Genomic DNA, 20,480 nt, shown 5'->3' on the forward strand with positions numbered 1-20,480 from the left:
AACCCCAAAAATGCACACTACATATTCTTTTCAAGTGCACATTGAAGCTGTTACAGGATAGACCATATGTTAGGCCACCAAATAAGCCTTAATAAGGTTATGAAGACTGAAATCATACTATGTCCTCTGACTAAAATGGATTGAAATTAGAAATCAAGACAGGAAAAAATGAAAAATATACAAAAGTGTGAAAATTAAACAACACTGCTAAATAACCAGAGGGTCAAAGAAAACAATCACAAGGGAAATTAGAAAATAAGTAGATATTAATGAAAACAAAATACAACATACCCAAACTAATGGAATTCTGTGAAAGCAATGCTCAGAGGGAAATTTATAGCTGCAAATGTCCAATTTTAAAAAAGAAACATATAATGTTAAGTTAATAATATAACTACCCACCTTAAGGAATTAGAAGCAAGCAAAAGGGGAAAAAATGACAGAATTTAGAATGGAGATAAGCAAAACAGAGAAGAGAAAAATAGAGAAAGTAAATCCAAAAGTAGGTTCTTTGAAAAGATCCATGAAATTGACAAGTTTTTAAGAAGATTGTTCAAGACCAAAATAAAGATTCAAATTACTAAAATCTGGATTGAAGAGAGGACATTTACTACTGACCTTAAAGACATAAAAAGGATTATAAGAAAATACTATGTATGATTACATGGCAATAAATTAGGTACTAGATGAAACACAAATTCCTAAAAAACATACAAACTACAAAAATGGACTCAATGCAATCCCCCTTAAAACTTGAGTCCTTTTTTTTTTTTTTTCAGAATTGTAAAAGCTGATCTTAAAATTAACATGGAATTGCAAAGGACCCTAGTAGCCAAAACACTATTTAAAGAATAAAGTTGGGGGTTCACACTTTCTACAAGTCAAGAGTGTCAAAAGAGAATGATACTGGCATAAAGATAGACATGCAGATCAATGGGATAAAATTGAGAGTTCAGAAATAAACCCATGCATCTATGGTCAACTGATTTTTAACAAGGGTGCTAAGACCATTTAATGGGGGGGAAAAACAATCTCTTAAAAAATAGTTCTGAGATAACTGGATACCTACATGTAAAAGAATGAAGGTAGACTATTATCTCACCCCATATATAAAAATTAACACAATTTTTGTTTTGTTAGTTGCTGTTTGTTTGGGATTGTTGTTTTAGTTACTTTTTCTAAATTATTTTTGTAAACTTTTTATTTAGCATATGTGGCCACAGAAGTCTGTGTTCTATAGGTTTAGTGGTCAATGGATTAGAAATCTATCAATAACCACTTGAGGTCTCAAAAAAAATTTTTTTTTTTAATTTTTTAAAACTCTCCCACTCTGAAGATTGCCTCTGTATTGGGACACTCATTTCAATGCTTAGCCAGGCCATTTGCAACACTGCCTTCACCTTTATTTTCTGCTTGTGCAGAGCCTGAAGGTCAGCCAGAGGTAAAAGTTTAGGATATACTCTGAAGATTAAGCTTTTTCTGAGCATGTGTATTGTCTTGGGCATACGCATGGCCTTCTTGATTCCATGCTTTACACAGGAGCTGTTAAAAGCCCACATTCCCCGACATATCTCCTTTCTAAAGCTGTTTCTTCCCAGGCCTTCTGATTTGTCTTACTTGTCTTGTCTGCTGCTAAAGCCAATACTTGTGCCTTTAAGTGTTTTATTAAATGCTACCTGGGAAGCTGCCCCAAACCTGAGAATGCTCTGAGTTTGGAGAAACAAAGGCAAGCCCTTGTGCACCAGTCCTTAGGGGAACCACCAGACAGATCAAAATACACAACCACAATTCTTTGAGAACAAGGTCTGTATTGCCCCCTCAGGCCCTTGGCACCAGGAGAACAGGCTTGGTATGTGGGGAAGGATAGACTATTTAAAACACCAGAGAACTCTCTTGCTGCAATGCAGCAGCTTCTTCATTAAGCTTTTCCTGGTTGTTGTGCGTTTTTCAACTAGATTCCAGAGTTCTGCAAAGTTGATTCTGACGGTTTTTGCCGGCTCATTAGTTGCTTTAATGGAGGGATAAAACTGTGGGGTGCCCCACTCTGCCATTTTTGGTATAAAGAAAGCTATCGTGGCCAAAACCCATTAATATTCCAGATAAGATTAATTTCATCTCCATGTCATCCCTCACACATCCTTCCAGCTCAGCCATCCCTTCTTCCAGGCAGACTTTCCTGACCACTCCACACCCAATACTGTAATTAATTTTTTATACTTCTTTCTCACCAACTAGACTTAGTCTCTTGAGGACTGAGACTAATTGTATCCTTTCATTTCAGGATCCCTAGCACCCGACATGGTTCCAGTTACATAATAGTGCGTATAAATGCCAAAGGGAGTACAAAGGAATAATGAAAGATATAGAAAGAGGGAGAAACAGAGACGATTCCATGATTTCTATAGTACTTGTTAAAATTCAGACTGAAACCTATTAGAGGGGTATCTTTGTCATGGTTTCAACACAAGGACATTAAGCTTTTAAAAGACACATACATTCCTAAAGAAAAAAGTTCACCATATCCAAACTGATACGTGTATCTTTTGGGGAAGTTCTTTTATACAATGTTAAACTTTATAACAACTTCAAACTATTTCTAAACTAGTCCAAGAACACTTCATAAATTCCACGGTGTTTTAAAAGTATTATTATTAAATGTACGATGCTTCTGACCTTTAAGACCTTTATGGAATCAATTTCCACTGTACTGAAACAGGAAGGTGATATATAATGGCCGGTAAAGTGATATTTTAAAACTAACCTGACTGGGTTATCATTCTTGATGAAACAATGATAATATCACAAGTACCACCACACTTTACTTTGCAGGTGTGCAAGTTTTCAAAGTGTGAATGTATGTTTACAAGAGAATAGAACAATTCAATTGCATAAATTAATCAATCTGAGAAACCACATTAGAAACAGAGCTAATTTTTACATGATTTTCAGTAAGTCCGTATACTTTCAATTTTAGTATAACCTCTGTCACAAAGCTTTCATAACAGCTTTGAATGATAATCATTGATGATAAAGGAAGGAAAATAACATTTTAAAGTTCATCATATTAGTATGTATCTACGTTTGTGCAGATTTAATCTCCTAGGTATCAAAGGAGGTAAATAGAATAGAGAAAAAGCATATACAGTAAATATAAGCTGTATGTGCTGAGTACTGAGGAACAGTTTTATACTGCTTTAGGAAAATTACACCTTTTATTACATATGCTTTCTTTTCTTGTACTTTGCAACAACAGTGACCTCTGCAATGTAGCTGCCCAGCAGATGCCAAAATAAAAGAGAGGAGGCATCTGGGCAGTTAATCTCAGAAATGCTAATCAAGTTCCCTGATTTTTTTTTCCCATGTGAGCAGAGTACATGGGTAGAAAATCATTGTAGATAATCAACACAAGTTTAAAATAATGTCACATTGTAAATAAACATAGCTTACAATTTCATCTGGCCCATATTGACAATTTGTATGGTTACCATTGTGCATATGGTCAAATTAACTATGAAGAGGAAGCAGATCTCATACATTTAGTTTATACAGACAAACTGGATTTCCTCTATTCATGTTAATTCTCAAGTATCTGTAAGTAACATCACTTGAACATTATCACTGAAGTCATTCACAATTTTTAGTCTTCCCACCTCCATTCCTGCCACAAAAACATACTTAGACACACAATCTCTCACACAGGCTCACATTCTCAAGTGCTCTTAATAACTCAGGGAAACAGCCAAAACCGGTTTGGCTCAGTAGTAGAGCGTCGGTCTGTGGACTGAAGGGTCCCAGGCTCGATTCTGGCCAAGGGCATGTACCTCGATTCTGGTTGCGGGCACATCCCTGGTAGGGGGTGTGCAGGAGGCAGCTGGTCGATGTTTCTCTCTCATCGATGTTTCTAGCTCTCTATTCCTCTCCCTTCCTCTCTGTAAAAAATCAATAAAATATATTTAAAAAAATAAAATAACTCAAGGAAACAGGAACTCTAGAACATTGTGCTCCAGCCGACTAACTGGCTGGCAGGACATGCTTGGATCTTCACGCCTGGAGGGGAGGGCAAGGATAGATGAGCCAAGCGTCATGGTGTGAGACAGAGGAATAGATTCTCAGTCCCCAAGATTGGAGACTCTTAAGGGTGGGGATTAGGTAGGGGCCGCAGCAGACCCTGAGCAAAGGATGAATGGATTACTCTGACACATATTTCTGTGAAGGGGCTGCTTGGCAGGAAGCACCAAAACAACCCCGATCGCCTGCCTCCTTAGGCTTTTATTGTAACAACAGCTTGAACTAAGATTAACCTCTAGATACAATCAGCAGGGTAAGTATCCTTGAGAAAGTACATACTTATACAAGGTGGAGTCTAAAGACTAAACATAGCGATTCCAGCAAAACACCTGGGGGCGCGGACTTGTTTGGAAAAATCAAGGCAGGGGCTGCCGCCTTTGGGCAAGGTCCCAGTAGAGGCCCCCAACCTTTCAGAGAATCCTCCTTACAGACTTTCCAACCGAGTCCCGTGCTTCTTCACAACCAGCTAGGTGGCAGATTTGTGAGCAGTCTCTCATCTCAGGACAAGCATAGGCTGACCTATACAGAAAACTGGGATCACAGTCTCTGAGGAAACTGACCAGCCTCTTTTCCCTAAAAGTTCTTAGAAATAGCTTACCAATAATACCACCTCCAAAATCCACTTATGGTATTAATATAAGTGCATTTGTACTAGTGTGTAAAATGAATACTGCTCTGATTTTAATCCAATGGCAAGGAGAAAACTTGTGAGGGCACGGGTACCTAAAGATCAACACAGGCTATAGCTGGTTCGTGAATAAACAGAAAGAGGTCAAGTCAACTTATTTTCTCTAGTTAGGGTAGTAGTGACAAGCCCAACCCCATGCCACCCCACAGCCTCTTTTTGAGATGCCACGTAGGTATCTCTGTGACTTTTTTCCTATAACACTTTTGAGCCTTGTTCAGTGGACTGCATTTTGCTACTAAAAATGAATGACTAACAGGGAGAGCCCACGGGACTTTATCAGATCTCCATAACCTAAGAAGGACAGGCCTATAAAGCCATTGATAGAAGAAATCAGTTCTCCTTCCAAATGTGCCTCAGGGCTGAGAAGAGAGGATAATAATTTCTTCACCAACTCTGCCAGTGCCTGGATTCCACACTCACTATTGTCCTATTCCTCACAAGACAGTGGCTGGGAAGACAGCAGACCAATCTGTGGAGGTGCCATCCTGGAAAAGTGGGATTCCAGTTTAGTAGAACCCAGATCATACAGTGCCTAGTGCCAGATAAGGGCACTCATTACCCACTACCCTAACAAACACAAACTCATACAAATGCTTCTGGGAGACAGATCCTGTGCCCAACAGAGCAACACAATGCAAAGTCAACATCTCAGCCCTGTTCTCTGCCCAAGGGCATGCTCAGCACTGTACCATCTGAGATGCTTCTACTCTAAACTGTCTGTCAGCTCTCTGTGGAATGCCCATCTTCCTATCTGCCCTTGGTGACTCACAGCTGAATGAGTGTTTTTGACATTTTCTTGCCAGTAATAACAACTATGATTTGGGGAGTGCTTATGTGATGACTAAGCAAAATAAATTGTATATATTACCACATTTAATCTTCAAAACAACTCCATGAGTTATATGTATAATTATTATACCATTCTGTAGATGAAGAACCTGGGACTCATAAAGGTTAAGTAATTTGCCCAAGATGACACAGCTAGGAAGTGATTAATGCACCACTTTTGTAAATACCTTTCGCACTTGCTTTAGATCTTTTTCTTTAAAGAAATTTAATGTTAGTGATAAAACTACAGCTCTCCTCCATCACATTTCTCTCCTCTCTCCCTTCCTCCTTCCCTCTTCAAAAGTTACCCAAGATTGGTGTATATCTTCCTGTGTACACTTTTATAAATATATTCTTATCCATAAAAATATGTATTATTACCTCTATGATAAATGGTATCAACTTGTTTCAAACTTGCATTTTTCACTTTATATGTTTTCTAAATATTTTATGTTGATAACTGTAAATCAGTTCATTCATTTTAACTGCTGTTTAAGATTCTACCCTATGAATATGCATTATTCAGTCTTTTCACCATTAGCAACGGTTGCAATTAACAACATCGTACACATCTCCTAGTGTACATCTGTGACTATATGCTTAGAAGTGGAATTTTCCACATGCATGCATTTCCAGTTAAATATTGCTAAATTGTTTTCCAGAATGGTCATACCAGTTTACATTTTAGTCTGATTAAAAATATAGAATTTCTGAATTCCAAATTTATTGAGCAGAGCCATCTTAAATATAATAGCACCATTGAGCCCAGTTGGTGTGGCTCAGTGGTTGAGTGTCAACCTATGAACCAGGAGGTCATAGTTTGATTCCTGGTCAGGGCACATGCCTGGGTTGTGGGCTCAATTCCCGGTGTAGGGCATTCAGGAGGCAGCCAATTGATGATTCTCTCGCATCATTGATGTTTCTATCTCTCCCTCTTCCTTCCCCTCAGAAATCAATAAAATAAAATAAAATAAAATAAAATAAAATAAAATAAAATAAAATAAAATAAAAAATAAAAAATAGAAAATAAAAAATAAAAAAATAAAAAATAAATAATAAATAAATTATATATATATATATATATATATATATATATATATATATATAGCATATTTGTGACAACTGATGCTTGAGATAGCACAAGATAGTAATTTCCAAGCCCAAATGTCCATCAGAATCCCCCAATGGACGTATAGAATGCAGATTTCCAGGCCTGGCCCCAGTCAAAATGCACTTCCCCCCAAATGATCCTGATACAGTTGACCTGTGAACCAGTTTATAGACCACTGGTCTCAGCTACACTCTGACCATTCATAGTCCAGATTTTTCTCATCTTTAACCATATGTTAATTTAGACTATCAGAAAGCAGCAAACATGCTTGCATAAGCTGTTCCCCTTTATCCATTACTGTTGAATATGTGCTTGACTTTTACTATGGGCTACCATAGAAGAATCATATAGGAACTGGGAGGCAGGAGGGTTGAAATTATGTAATTCTGTTTCATTCTGCTATATTCTGAGTTAAGATTCATAATTAAATTAAGAAAAAATACTCTTGTTTTAACTAATCCACATTCACTAATAGTAGCTAGACAAGGAAAGAGGAACAACCTTATACTGTAAACTTTTTTTAAAAATATATTTTTACAGAGAGGAAGAGAGAGGGATAGAGAGTTAGAAACATCAGTGAGAGATAATCATCAATCAGCTGCCTCTTGCACACCTCCTACTAGGGATGGGCCCGCAACCAAGGTACATGCCCTTGACCGGAATCAAACCCCAGACCTTTCAGTCCGCAGGCCGGCGCTCTATCCACTGAGCCAAACCGGTTTCGGCTATACTGTAAACTTTTAAGAGAAGTATAAGAAAAAAGGTTTTAGTGCACCCCCTTTGACATAGTACTGAAGAAAGAAATATTAACAAAATCCTGAAAACTTTTATTGATTTAATTCCTTTTATAAAACTAGAGGCCTGGTGCACAAAATTTGTGCACAAGAGGGGTGACCCTCAACCCAGCCTGCACCCTCTCCAATCTGGGACCCCTCAAAGGATGTCCAACTGCCCGTTTAGGCTCAATCCCACCATTTAGGCCTATTAAGTCTCACAATCCAGGACTGCTGGCTTCCAACCACTCACCTGCCTGCCTGCCTGATTACCCCCAACCACTTCTGCCTGCCAGCCTGATCACCCCCCACCAATCTCCTGCCAGCCTAATCGACACCTAACTGCTCCCCTGCCAACCTAATTGTCCCTAACTGTCCTCCCTTGCAGGCCTGGTTCCCTGCAAATGCAGACCTGATCCTCCCCATAACTGCCCTATCCTGCAACCCTTATCACCCCAACTGCCCTCCCCTGCAGACCCAGTCACTGCTAACTACCCGCCGCAGGCCTGGGTCCCGCCCCCCCCAACTGCTCTCCCCTGCAGGCCTGGTTGCTCCCAATTGCCCTCCCCTCAGGCCTGGTCCCCCCTAACTGCCCTCCCTGCATGCCTGGGTCCCTCCCAACTGTCCTCCCCTGCAGGCCTTGTCACCCCCAACTGTCTTCCCCTGCAGGCCTGGTCCCTCCTAACTGCCCTCCCTGCTGGCCTGGTTGCCAACAACTGCTCTCCCCTCCTGGCCATCTTGTGGTGGCCATCTTGTATCTATTGTACATGGGGGTGGTTATCTTGTGTGTTGGAGTGATGGTAAATTTGCATATTACCTATTTACTATATAGGATGTGGCCTACCAGGTTGAGTAGAAGTGGCCTATTTTTTCCTTAATCAGTTTTAATAAGTAATATTTTCTAGGAATTTTCTAATTTTATCTAAAATTTCCAAAAGTAATTTATAATAAATGCTTTAAAATTTTTTTATTGATTTCAGAGAAGAAGGAACATTAATTATGAGAGAGAATCATTTCGGCTGCCTTCTGAATGCCCCACACTGGGGATTGAGCCCACAACCCAGGCATGTGCCCTGACCGGGAATTGAACCATGACCCCCTGGTTCACAGGTTAACCCTCAAGCAGTGAACCACACCAGTTGGGCAAAAACCCATTTTTTAAAACAGCATTTCATTAAAAAAAAAGAGAGAGAGCCAAGTGACCATTAAACATGTAAAAAAATGTTCAACATCATCCAGTTATCAAAATGCAAATCAAAATATCAATAAGATACCACTAAATATCTATTAGAATAGTTGCAGCCTGGCCAATGTTGTGCAGTGGTTGAGCTTTGACCCAGGAACCAAGAGGTCACTGGTTTGATTCCCAGTCAGGGCACAAAGAGGTTACTGGTTTGATTCTTTTGAAGATAATTAAGTACCTATGCCCTTCAAAGACATGTGCAAGATCATTAATAGCAGCTTTGTAATAGCCACAAATAGAAATGAGTCAAATGTTCATCAATGATAGAATGAATAAATAAATTGTAGTATATTCATACAATGGAATATGAGCAATAGTAATAAAAAACAATCTGCTGCCATGCACAAAAACATGGTTGGGAAAAAATGTAGCTGTTTTTAATCCAGCTAGAGGTCGGAGAACAGGCTGCAGAGACTGATTTTTTCCCCCATCCCCTTTCCTCCAACCTTGTAGGCCTATACATAATTTCCCAAAGTCTTTGATAATTTAAAGGTTTTGGAGCATTGCTTGGTTAAATAATAAACATCTAAATATTTTGAAATAACAGATACTGAAACAGTAATTAATTTGAGTTTGCCTCTTAGGGAAAATATAGAGGATAGATTTGAATGTATTAACGAATAAGTCTTATATTTTATTTGAAATATCACTTAAAATGTGAATGTATTGCTAATTGGGGGAATATTAATTACTTACATGCCCCCTAAAAATTAAGTTTTCTAAGAGTTAAGAATTCAAAAATTATGAAAAGAAATTATGGTTTTGGTATAATATAGAAAGCATGAAGAATGAAAGTGCATTTTGAAGGAGAAAGAAAATGGTTTCTAAAGCTGGTTATTTCTTAAAGTTGTAATATTTCTAAAGAAAAATTTGTGAAAGTTATAAAATGTTTGTAAAGAAAAATGTGGGAAAGAAGTTGAATAAATGGCACAGACCAGCAAGCTCAGAATAAATAGAATAGAAAAACTGAAATAAACAGCAATTTGGAACTAGCTAGTAAATCCTATCTTCCATAAACCAAGGACACTTAAGAGTAAATGATTTTCATTTTGCTGGAAAGTAAATAGCTTATATCAATGTACTCAGGGAGACTGATAGCAGAAATCCAATTAGTATCATTTGCTGACTGCAACCAAGGACAAATTAAGTTAGAAAATAAACCTTATTTTGCTTAGTCCTTTTCTGAAGCAAAAGTTCTATGAATTATTATTATATGTTGCTAGAGGCCCAGTCCACTGGGGTTGGAGGGGTGGTCCCTCAGCCCGACCTGCACACTCTCACAGTCCAGGACCCCTCAGGGTATGTCTGCCTGCCAGCTTAGGCCCATACCAGAATGGGCCTAAGCCAACAGTTGGAAATCCCTCTCGCAGTCCGGGACCCCTCACTCCTTATCACCCATCTGCTCACTGCTCCTAACCACTAAGCTTACTGCTCCTTAACGCTGCCATGGAGGCAGGAGAGGCTTCTGCCACCACCACTGCACTCACCAGCCATGAGCACTATCTTTCTGTGTAGTTGTCTGTGGGCCAACTGCTCTCTTCCTTCTCACTTAAGGTGAGCAGCATGTGAGGGCAGAGTGCACTGTTGTGGAACACAGAGGGCTGCCTGGAGCTGAGGGGAGTGGCCGGGCCCACCGGTGAGAGGTGGACACAGAGGACGCTATCTCACCCAATTATGGGGCAGGCTGGCCAGCTTTAATCTGCCTGACCCCACCCAGAGAGGGACTGAGCATGGTATCTGCCTCTCCATTCTCCATCCTTCCATCTCTGACACCTGTCACCCTTGCCAGGCCTCCCCCAAAGTGAGTTTAGCTCAATCCCTGAATGTAAAAGGGCACGGGGCTGGGGGGGGGGGGGCCTCCATTCCAGTGCCCTCCAATTCCTAGAAACAGGGCCTGGTTGATAGGACCTGATCTCAGGACGGTGGCCACAGATACAGAACATAGATCTGTTTCAGGAAAAGTTGGGAATGCAGACTTTTGTATGAACCCCTATTGCAAAAGGTGGCAGTTTATTCACATTGTGGCAAAGACACCTTCAAGAGTAACATAAGTGGGTAAAGTCAGGGCCAAACCAGGCCATTTCCTCATCCAATCTCTCTGAGGCATGTGGACAGAACCAAGTCTCAGCTCTTCGCAGGACACTTCTGGGGCTTTTTTAAACCTAAAAGACAGTAGTTTGTCTCCATTTTTGTTCTTTGGGATTTTTATCATCAGATAAAAGGATGCATACATTGGAGCAATCTTCTCGAGATACAATATTCCAGTTGCACCCATGTGAGGACAACAGCACCCCTCAGAGGGAGGGAGCCGACAGATGGGGAGCAGGGAATTCTGAAAACCAAAGCGATGACAGAGATGCTAAGCCTTTCCTTCACGTGTCTGGCACCCCTCTTCAGGTGGCCTGCAGGCCGGGCGTCTGCTGGACCTTTACAACTTGATGTACTGGGAGGCTGCCCTGGACCCTGCTAAGTGGTGTTCAGGGCCACCTGGGCCAGGGGTGAGTCGCCCCTAGCCCCCTGCCCCAGCCACTGCTGGTACAGCTCCTGCACATGGGCGCTGGTCTCCAGGGGCCACACCGGATGGCAGTGTAGCTGCCTTCCATCTGCCGCAGCAGTGCCCTGTCTGCACGCCTGGCCTCACCTGGGCCTGACCCCTGCCGCTTAGGCATCCCTGGTGCAGGCCAGGACCTCCACGAAGTGGCAGGGGAACTTGCCTCTACAGCTTCAGGACCATTTCTGGGTGTTCCGGAAGCTGTAAGCAGCCTCAAAGAGTAGCAGAGCCTCTCTGTCCCTTTCAAGGGTGACCTCCTAGAAGTCTTTGTTCCTCAGGATGTGGTAGGTGAGCACTCCCATGTCCTTGTGAACAGCTCCTTGGTCATGTGCCTGAAGATGTGTGCCAGGTACCCATCTGAGCTGGCACCCTCATGGAGACTCACCTCCTTCTCCTTCATGTCTCCAAACAGAGTGTCCACGGTGACGTCATTCGAGGCGAGGTCACTTTGCTCCTTATCTGGACAATTTCGCCTGAGGTTAACATGCAGTCAGCACCCTGGGAACTATGTAAAGCTGTGGGAACATCTTCTCAAAGGGCCTCCAGTTTCTTGTCATGACACAGGGCCACAATAACCAGCAAAGGCTTGTTAACTACACTCAAGACACAGAACTTATTTCTCCACCCCTGGAATCTGAACACAACTAAACAGCTAGTTGCCACCAGCAGGATGACCTGGGAGAACAGGTTGGCCTTAGATAAGATTATGGCAGAAAAAGGAGGAATATCTGTAATGTTAAGGCCAGTGCTGCACATTCATTCCTGACAACACAGCAATGGACCATCACTGAAGCCCTAAGGCAGTGGTCGGTAAACTCATTATTCAACAGAGCCAAATATCAACTGTACAATGATTGAAATTTCTGAGAGCCAAATTTTTTAAACTTAAACTTCTTCTAATCCCACTTCTTCAAAATAGACTCGCCCAGGTGGTAGTATTTTGTGGAAGAGCCACCCTCAAGGGGCCAAAGAGCCGCATGTGGCTTGCGAGCTGCAGTTTGCCAACCACAGCCCTAAGGCATCGGCAGCTTTAGCTGATGACTGAACCGGAGCCTGAGATCGAGGGTCCTTTAATGCACTAGAGTGATGGTGTCCACATTCACCCCCTTTTATTAGGAGTTACAGTGATGGGATGCCACATCATCCCATGTATGGTGGTTCTTATCCAAAGGTTAATTGAAACCACATTGACCAAACAGCAAATTAGTCTTCTCCTAGACACTGCAGAGCAGGAAAATCAATGAGTGTCAGCCGAGTTTGAAGAAAAGATTTTAAATAAAGAAAAGGGGGGAATTGTGAGGATAAATAAGTCATCTTTTCTGTCAAAGAACAGTTTAGACAGCTGCCATTTTGGATTGTGTAATTTGGCAGCCACCATTTTGAACTGTGTAACTTGGCAGCCACCAGTTTGGACTGCATGACTTGGCAGCCACCATGTTGGCCACATAAGTTGCAGCTGCCCTGGGGGTAGCCATCTTGAAACAGCAAAGACCATCCCCTCCTTTTGAATTAGCCAATCATGAAAGACTGTGCACCTGAGCTCCAATCAAGAGTAAGTGACAGGTCACATGCATAAGGATTAAAAAGCCAAGCTGACTGCCTGCTCAGTGTGCCATGCTTCCAGATCATGTGCGTGTACACCCTTCTATATAGAAGTAAAGATATTTGCCTTGCAAAAAAAAATGGTTGGATTTCATATACATAATATTGAACTAAAAAAATCAGAAACAAAAATACATTTGGTATGATTCCATTTATATGAATTTCAAGAAAAGATAAAATTAACAAATGGTAATGTGATGAAAATAATAGCCACAAGCTTTTTTGCAAATCCTGAGGCAGAGTTTATTTCTCCACCCCTGGAATCTAGGATGGCCTTGTGACTTGCTTTGACAATTCTGGGCAATTTGTTGTCTTCTTGTTGCCCTGAGGTCTCCATATAAAGCAGCCCAGTTTCACTTCTTTGGGGATTAAATACCCATATGGTGAAAAGAAGGCTCAGCTGATAGTCAACATAAATCACCAGATACATGTATGAGACCATCTTGGACCTTTCAGGAGTGTTTATAAGAGGTAACTGAGCAGTGATAGAAGACAAAATACTGCTCACCTCTACGGGATGGATATTGACTGAAAAGGAGCATGCGAGCCCTAGCTGGTTTGGCTTAGTTCAGTGGATAGAGAGTTGGCCTGCAGACTGAAGGGTCCCAGGCTCAATTCCACTCAAGAGCACATACCCAGGTTACAGGCTCTATCCTTAGTGGGCAGCCATTCAATAATTCTCTCTCATCATTGATATTTCTGTCTCTCTCTCTCTCTTCTCCTTTCATCTCTGAAGTCAATAAAAAAAAATAAAAACAGAGAGATACATCTTTTATTAAAAAACAAAGGAGCATGTGAGAGCCTTCTTGAAGGGTAGATATATTCTACATCTTCATCTCAGTTGTTATTACACAGATGTATTTTTACACATTACATAGGTAAATAATGATGTTATATTGATACAAAAGTTCATCAAGCTGTACACTTAAGAAATTGGCACATTTGTATGTTATACCCCATTGATTTGTTTTAAACACAAGGTCCAGTTTGGTTTGGTTCTGAGTGTAGCAGGCAGAATAATGCCTCACAAAGATGTCTTCATTTTTGGAACTTGTGAATATGACAAATAATAGGGTGGGAGATTGTCCTGGATTATCCAGGTAGGCCCACTGTCCTTCAAATTGGAAGCAGGAGGCAGAAGAGTAGAGTCAGAGAGAGATGTGAGTACAGAAGAATGATCAAGAAAATGCAGCATCTCTGGCTTTGAAGATGGGAAGGGAACCACAAGCCAAGGGATGTAGGTGGCCTGTAGAAGCTGGGAAAAGCAACAACATGTATTTTCTCTCCCCTAGAGTCTTCAAAAGGAACTAACCCTGTCAATACCTTGATGTTAACCCAGTGAGACCCAGTTCAAACTTCTGGACTGTAAGATAACAAATGTATGTTGTTGTTGTTGTTGTTTATTTTTAAAAATATGTTTTTATTGATTATAGAGAGGAAAAGAGAGGGAGAGAGAGAGAAACATCAATAATGAGAGAGAATTACTGATTAGCCGCCTCCTGCACACACCACACTGGGGATCAAGCCTGCAACCCGGGCATATGCCTTGCCCAGGAATCAAACCATGACCTCCTGGTTCATAGGTCAATAATCAACCACTGAGCCATGCTAGCCAGGCCAAATGTATGTTGTTTTAAGCCACTAAATTTGTGGTGATTTGTTACAGCAGCAATAGAAAATGGGCAAAAAACTGACTTCAGGGGATCATGCTCTTAATGACCAGCAATTTCATTTCACACCCAATTACTTCTTTAGGTAGAAAACAGCTCTATAAGAATGAGGATAAGAACAGTTCTTTTGTGAACAGTCTTAGAAAACCAAGACCACCATCCAGGGTTGACTTCATGGGTGTACAATCTGTTCAGTTGCACAAGGTCTTATGCTTAGAAGGCCCTATTGTTGGTTTAGTACTTTGCTATTCCTATCTTGAAATTATTAATCATTTAATAATAATCCCAACATTTTCATTTTTCACTGGGCACCACAAATTATATTGTTAGTCCTGCAACCACCCCTGCATTCCTCTTAGCACCAGGGCCAGCCTACCAGGGCCAGCCCACCAGACTGGACTCTCTTTAAATTGTTGGTAACTTTATTTCATAGGTCCTTTTATCCTTTCCTGCCATTAGGCCTTGAAAAAGGCCACTTTCTCTACCTCGATAGATCCTCCTAACTCCAAATCTCAGGGGCTGGACATAGAAGTCTGGACTTTTCATGATGATTAGCCCACTCTCACTCCAAAATTCTGCACATCTGTCTGATGAACATCTGTGTAACTGAAATGGCCTCTCAAAGACCTATGCCAGGATGCTCCCTGACTGTCTGCATAGAGAGTGACTGGCAGCTCCTTTCTCTTAAGAGGAAAAAATATAATTCTCTCAGGTAAGACACATCATTGCATTTAAAACAATACTGCCTGGGGACATTAATAAGTGTTACAAGAAAGAGGAATTATGTGGCCAAAGAGCTTTGTCCTGAGTCTTTAAAATTCAATAGCTTTTTTTTGTGTGTGTGTGTGTGTGATATCTGAGCTTCCTTAATGTGTTAAAGGATATTCTGACTCTCCAAAGGAGCTAAAGTATGTAGTGCTTCATGGACTTATTTGACAAGGGACCCCCTTCTCCTGGAAAAAAGAATAGGGGAAAGTTCTCCTAAATAAATTAAGCCCTTACCAAGCTGAATTTCTGGCGTACTTTCTTTCCCATTGAGATATCACCATGCAAGCAAGCATGCACCTAAGTGAGAAAACTTTCTTTGTCTCTAATTCTTCCCATCCTCTGCACCCCTGCTCACATGTATACTCTGTACAGAATGATGGAAAACTAGGGAGGACTAGTCAGACCCCCACTGACTGTTTGGAATGATGATAGCGATGGTGATGATGATGGTGATAACTAACATCTATCAAGCACTCCCTCTATGCCACTAAGCACTGTTCTAAGCAATTATTGTGTATCATTTTATTTAATATTATGGTCTACTTTAAAGAATACCCTGCAACTTATATACTTATATGCATAGCCCATGGACATGGGCAGTATGGTAGTGAAGACCTAGGGAGTACAAGGAGGGGGGAAAAAGGAGGGGCAAATTGGAGTTATCTGTAATAGTATCAACAATAAAAATATATTTTAAAAATAAATAATACCTTGCAAAAATATATAAACCTTGCATTTGTAATGCAAGGAATTTCAATGTATAATGGATAAATCTCAATGGACACAGTTGATGGTAAATTCAGTATTTTTTTCTACTGGGTAACAGCATTTCCAGGGGCACATCACTACCAAAGAGAGTACAGAATCCCTTTTCTCTACATAAAACAAACCAAAGGGGAGAACCTTTCTAAACCCCAACAAACTACTGACAGTTAATTATAAACCTATTGGGGGAGAAATGGAAACACTTGGCACTTTTTTCATTCAAATATACATCAATGAATGACTGATGATACTGCTGTTCCAGGAAACTAAGATTTGTTCTGGAAACTAGGAGCTGATTCCTTGAGTGAGCTCTAAAGCAAATGCTGGGAAAAATATGCTCTCAGCCTCCGAAGTATGGTCAGGTCATAAAATATTTTTGTAAACACATGTAGAGGATGTTCAACTAATGGAATATTGAACACACAAAAGAGAACTCACTTGGTTTTGTTTTTATCTTCTCTATTAAAAAGTAATTTTAAAAAACACAATATGATGGCTGTCATTCTCAGAACAAAAACCTTTGGAACCCAAATTTCTTCATGTCTTTCTAACCTGTGGGTACTATAGAGATCCTATTAAAAATTTACTAGTTCTTTCATTCAGTGCACCCCAAACCCCAGCTTTTTCAATTAGGGTCCTCAAGGGTGTTTCTAGGTATTCCTGGGGAATGGATATCACCTGTGAGCACAAATGACCTTAACCAGTTGTCTAATCATCTACCATGTGGTTTCTGCCATTTCTTCTGCTTCCACTTCTATTGGGGAGCACAGGAGACTTGGCTGGAAAATTTGTAAGGAGGACATTCTGAGAAAAGGGAACATTGTGGAAGGCCACTCACCCTGTTTATTAGAATTTCTACTTAGGAGACTGCCAAAGGTGGTGCCCCTAATTATTCCTTGACCTTTCCAAACAAGTCTGTGCATGTGCAGACCCCTGTGTGTTTTACTGTAATTCTTATGCTTAATCTTTGGGTGCCCTTGCTTAAAGGACACTACAAACACATGTGTCCTCCCAATATTACTTATCCTACTGATTGTATCTAAAAGATAAACTTTATCTCAAACTGCTGTTACAATAAGGCAGGCAATCAAGGCTGTCTGGTTCCTTTAGCCAGGTAGTCCCTTAGCCCTCTCTTTCACAGCAAATGTTGTGCCTGAATAATCCATTTATTCATCGCTCAGGGCCTGCTGGTCAGCCCCAGCACACTTCCCCTGTCATTTCCCTTCACTGAGCATCATAGCATCAGACAAGCATCACTCTCCTCTGTGAGTCCTGTCTTCCCATCTCCCATCAGGCTCCTCGTTGTCTCAATGTCTCCCTTAAACTGAGGCACTGTGATCTACACATGTCAGATCTGCCTGCTACTCAGCTAACAAATGGGGAAGAAGGCTGATTGTGCCCTATTATCTGTTTTAGTGAAAAGAGGAAGCCTGAGTAGTACAGGTGAAATAAAGCCTCATCATTTATATTAAGAGAATGCAGATATTGATTTCATCATAAGATACTGAAGGGGAGCATGAACTTGCCACCTCCAAATTTGCCGCCTTGGAATAAGGATTATTTTTAGGCTCGTTATTTTTAAGAAATAGCACATACAGGAGAAGCTCTAAAAATTGAGCTAAAGTTACCCTTTTGTGAGGCAAATCTACATTAGTAAGGGAAATCTCCATTTGTAATGGAATCTCCCTCTCTGTACCAGAAAAAGATGACCAAATATCTAGAAACTGTTATCAACAGAGAAGTCAATGACTTAAATCTGCATAATAATCTTAACTCTGTTTATTGTGCTTTTTCTGGTAACTTCTTATAACTGGCTCCTCCTCCTACACTACAAAAACTTATTTTGTCTTTAGCTGGAAATATTGTAACCTGACAAACTAGGGGTCTGGGCTGACTCACTGAGCCAATTAAGCAGAGATAGGCTTGAGTCATATACGAGCATTTATTTCAATATGCTAGCAGTATGGGAGAGCAGCAGGTCACCCACAAAAGTCTGCTCTGCACCCCACCACAAGCAGCTGCTTATGTTGGGTGGAAGGACAAGATTATGTGGAAAATTTTGGAAAGTGGTAATGGGATAATCATTACAGGTTACAAGTCATGCGGGCTGGGAGGAGTCACAGAGAGTGGGTGCCTCAGGGCCCAGATTACAAGTAATAGGTGCCTCTAGGACTAAGTATCATGAGGTTATAAATCTTTCCATAATGATAGGTAGTTCTTGGAAGGAAGATGGACTGCATTCCAATGTTAGCTCCCACGTTTCAGGGTGTATATTTTCCCAGCAAGGTTAGAACGTGCTTTCTCTAATTAGAACAGAACCATCATGGTTAACAGAGCATGATTAATATTTTTTTTTATAATTGTAGCTGGTCCCCAATAATCTATTTATGCCCCTAGTAATATTAATTAAGGTAGTGGCTTGGGCCCTTTTGGGAAGTTACTCAGTTTTCCTGAGTCTTTCCCATGTATACAGCAGGTATATAAGTTATTAAACTTCTGTTTGTTTTTCTCCTGTGAATCTTTTATTGGAGGAGGAGAGGTCTCAAACAAAAAGTTAGAAGGGTAGAAGGAAAATTATTTTTCTTTCTCTACTGTACTGTCTCACATGTAAATAGACAGGGACAAATTTGAATGATTCTTCTTTCCTTAATTAGGAGTTCCTCACCTTTTTGTGTACCATGCACCTTTTTGACAGTCTAGTGAGTTTTATGGACCCGTTCACAAAATAGTGTTCTTAAATGCATAAAATAAAATACATCAGATTACAAAAGAAACCAATTACATTGAAATACAGCTATCAAACTATTTTAATATATTTTATATCATAATGAATATGCTTTTTATTAACACAGTAAATAAATGATCTAGCAGCTATTCTAATACCACAACAATTCAGAGTAGTAAATGAGTAAATAATATTTTGAGACATCTGAAAGAAATTGCAATATATATATATATATATATATATATATATATATATATATATATATATATAGCTAATATGAAAAGCATTCCCTTTGGAGTTCAACCAGGAGACCAGGAGTTCCATCACTCACTATGATGTGTGCTGACCACCTGGGGTGGCAGGGAATGAAGGAAGGCCCCTCCCGCAGCCAGAGAAGGGAAGCCCTGGCCAGCAGCCAGAAGGCCTCTATTGGCCCTGATTGTTGGGCCAGGCCTAGGAACCCTACCCATGCACGAATTTCATGCACTGGGCCTCTAGTATGAATATAAACATATTTGTGCTTTCCATCCATGACAGAGTCACAGATACTACTACTATTACAGTAGGTCCTTGGGTTATGTCGGAGATCTCTTCCTACAGCTCAAAGTAACACAATTTTCACCATAAGTTGGAACCCACCTACATAAACACTACGTCACTCACATGGAGCACATACACAGCAGTAATGAAGTGAAACAGTAAAAAAAAAAAAAAAAAAAGGAAAGGAAAATAACAATTTCTGACCTTTACTTGTGGTAAATAACTAATAAAAAATATAAAGCACATATGTACATGCGTTGAAATGATGGAACTTTTTAAAAATAAATCAATGGGAGATGGCAACATAACCACGAAACGACATATGTTGAGACTGATGTAACCTGAAGACTGCCTGCATTGTGGTTTGTTGCCTATATTCATAATTGAGGGGAAATTATAAATTTCAAACGTAATTGTTTTCTCTTCCAAGTTCATAGATCCCGTGAATTCTATATATGCACCCCAGGTTAAAATCACTGCTTTAGAATTAGTTCTCTTTATGGAGTCCTTACAGGGCCTCATGTTAAAAAATGTATAGCTGCCCACCCCTGCAGTCCATTGCATAAGCCCAGGCAAATAGAAATCTCAGCCAGGAGTCCAGCTAGGAACCCTACTATATTTAAATGAAATGTGGTTTATTTTAAAATAGAAGGGTCTATTATTAGAATATTTCTAGGTAATCAAGAAGCCTTCTTGACTGGATCAGTTTTACCCTGGCATTGCTTCCCAATCTCCATAATCTTCACCAATCCACCCACCACACAGTGACAAGAGTCATCTTTTAAAATGCAAATATGATCATGTGACTCCCCTGCTTAAAATACTTGGCTCTTCTGGCCCTCTCTCCCTTTCAGAAAACAAAACAAAACATTTAATAAGCAGTTTCCCAAATGTAATCCTATCTCCCTCCCCTACCCAACAGCAGTTTACCTTACTGAAGGGGTTTTGAACAGGCCTCCCTAAGATACTAGTATGCTACTTAGGCATATAGATTATTTTTAACTGAAAAATTGAGACCCTATGGGCTTAGGAGAGACTTCTGCCCCTCCCTTATCTACCTAGAAGAGTCTAAATTGGGGGCCTTGCCTTTAATAAGGGTTATTACCAGAGATAACTTGTTATGACCTATCTATAGCACAGAGCAAACT

Source organism: Pipistrellus hanaki (assembly GCF_964339955.1).
Source record: "Pipistrellus hanaki genome assembly, chromosome: X".
NCBI lineage: Eukaryota > Metazoa > Chordata > Mammalia > Chiroptera > Vespertilionidae > Pipistrellus > Pipistrellus hanaki.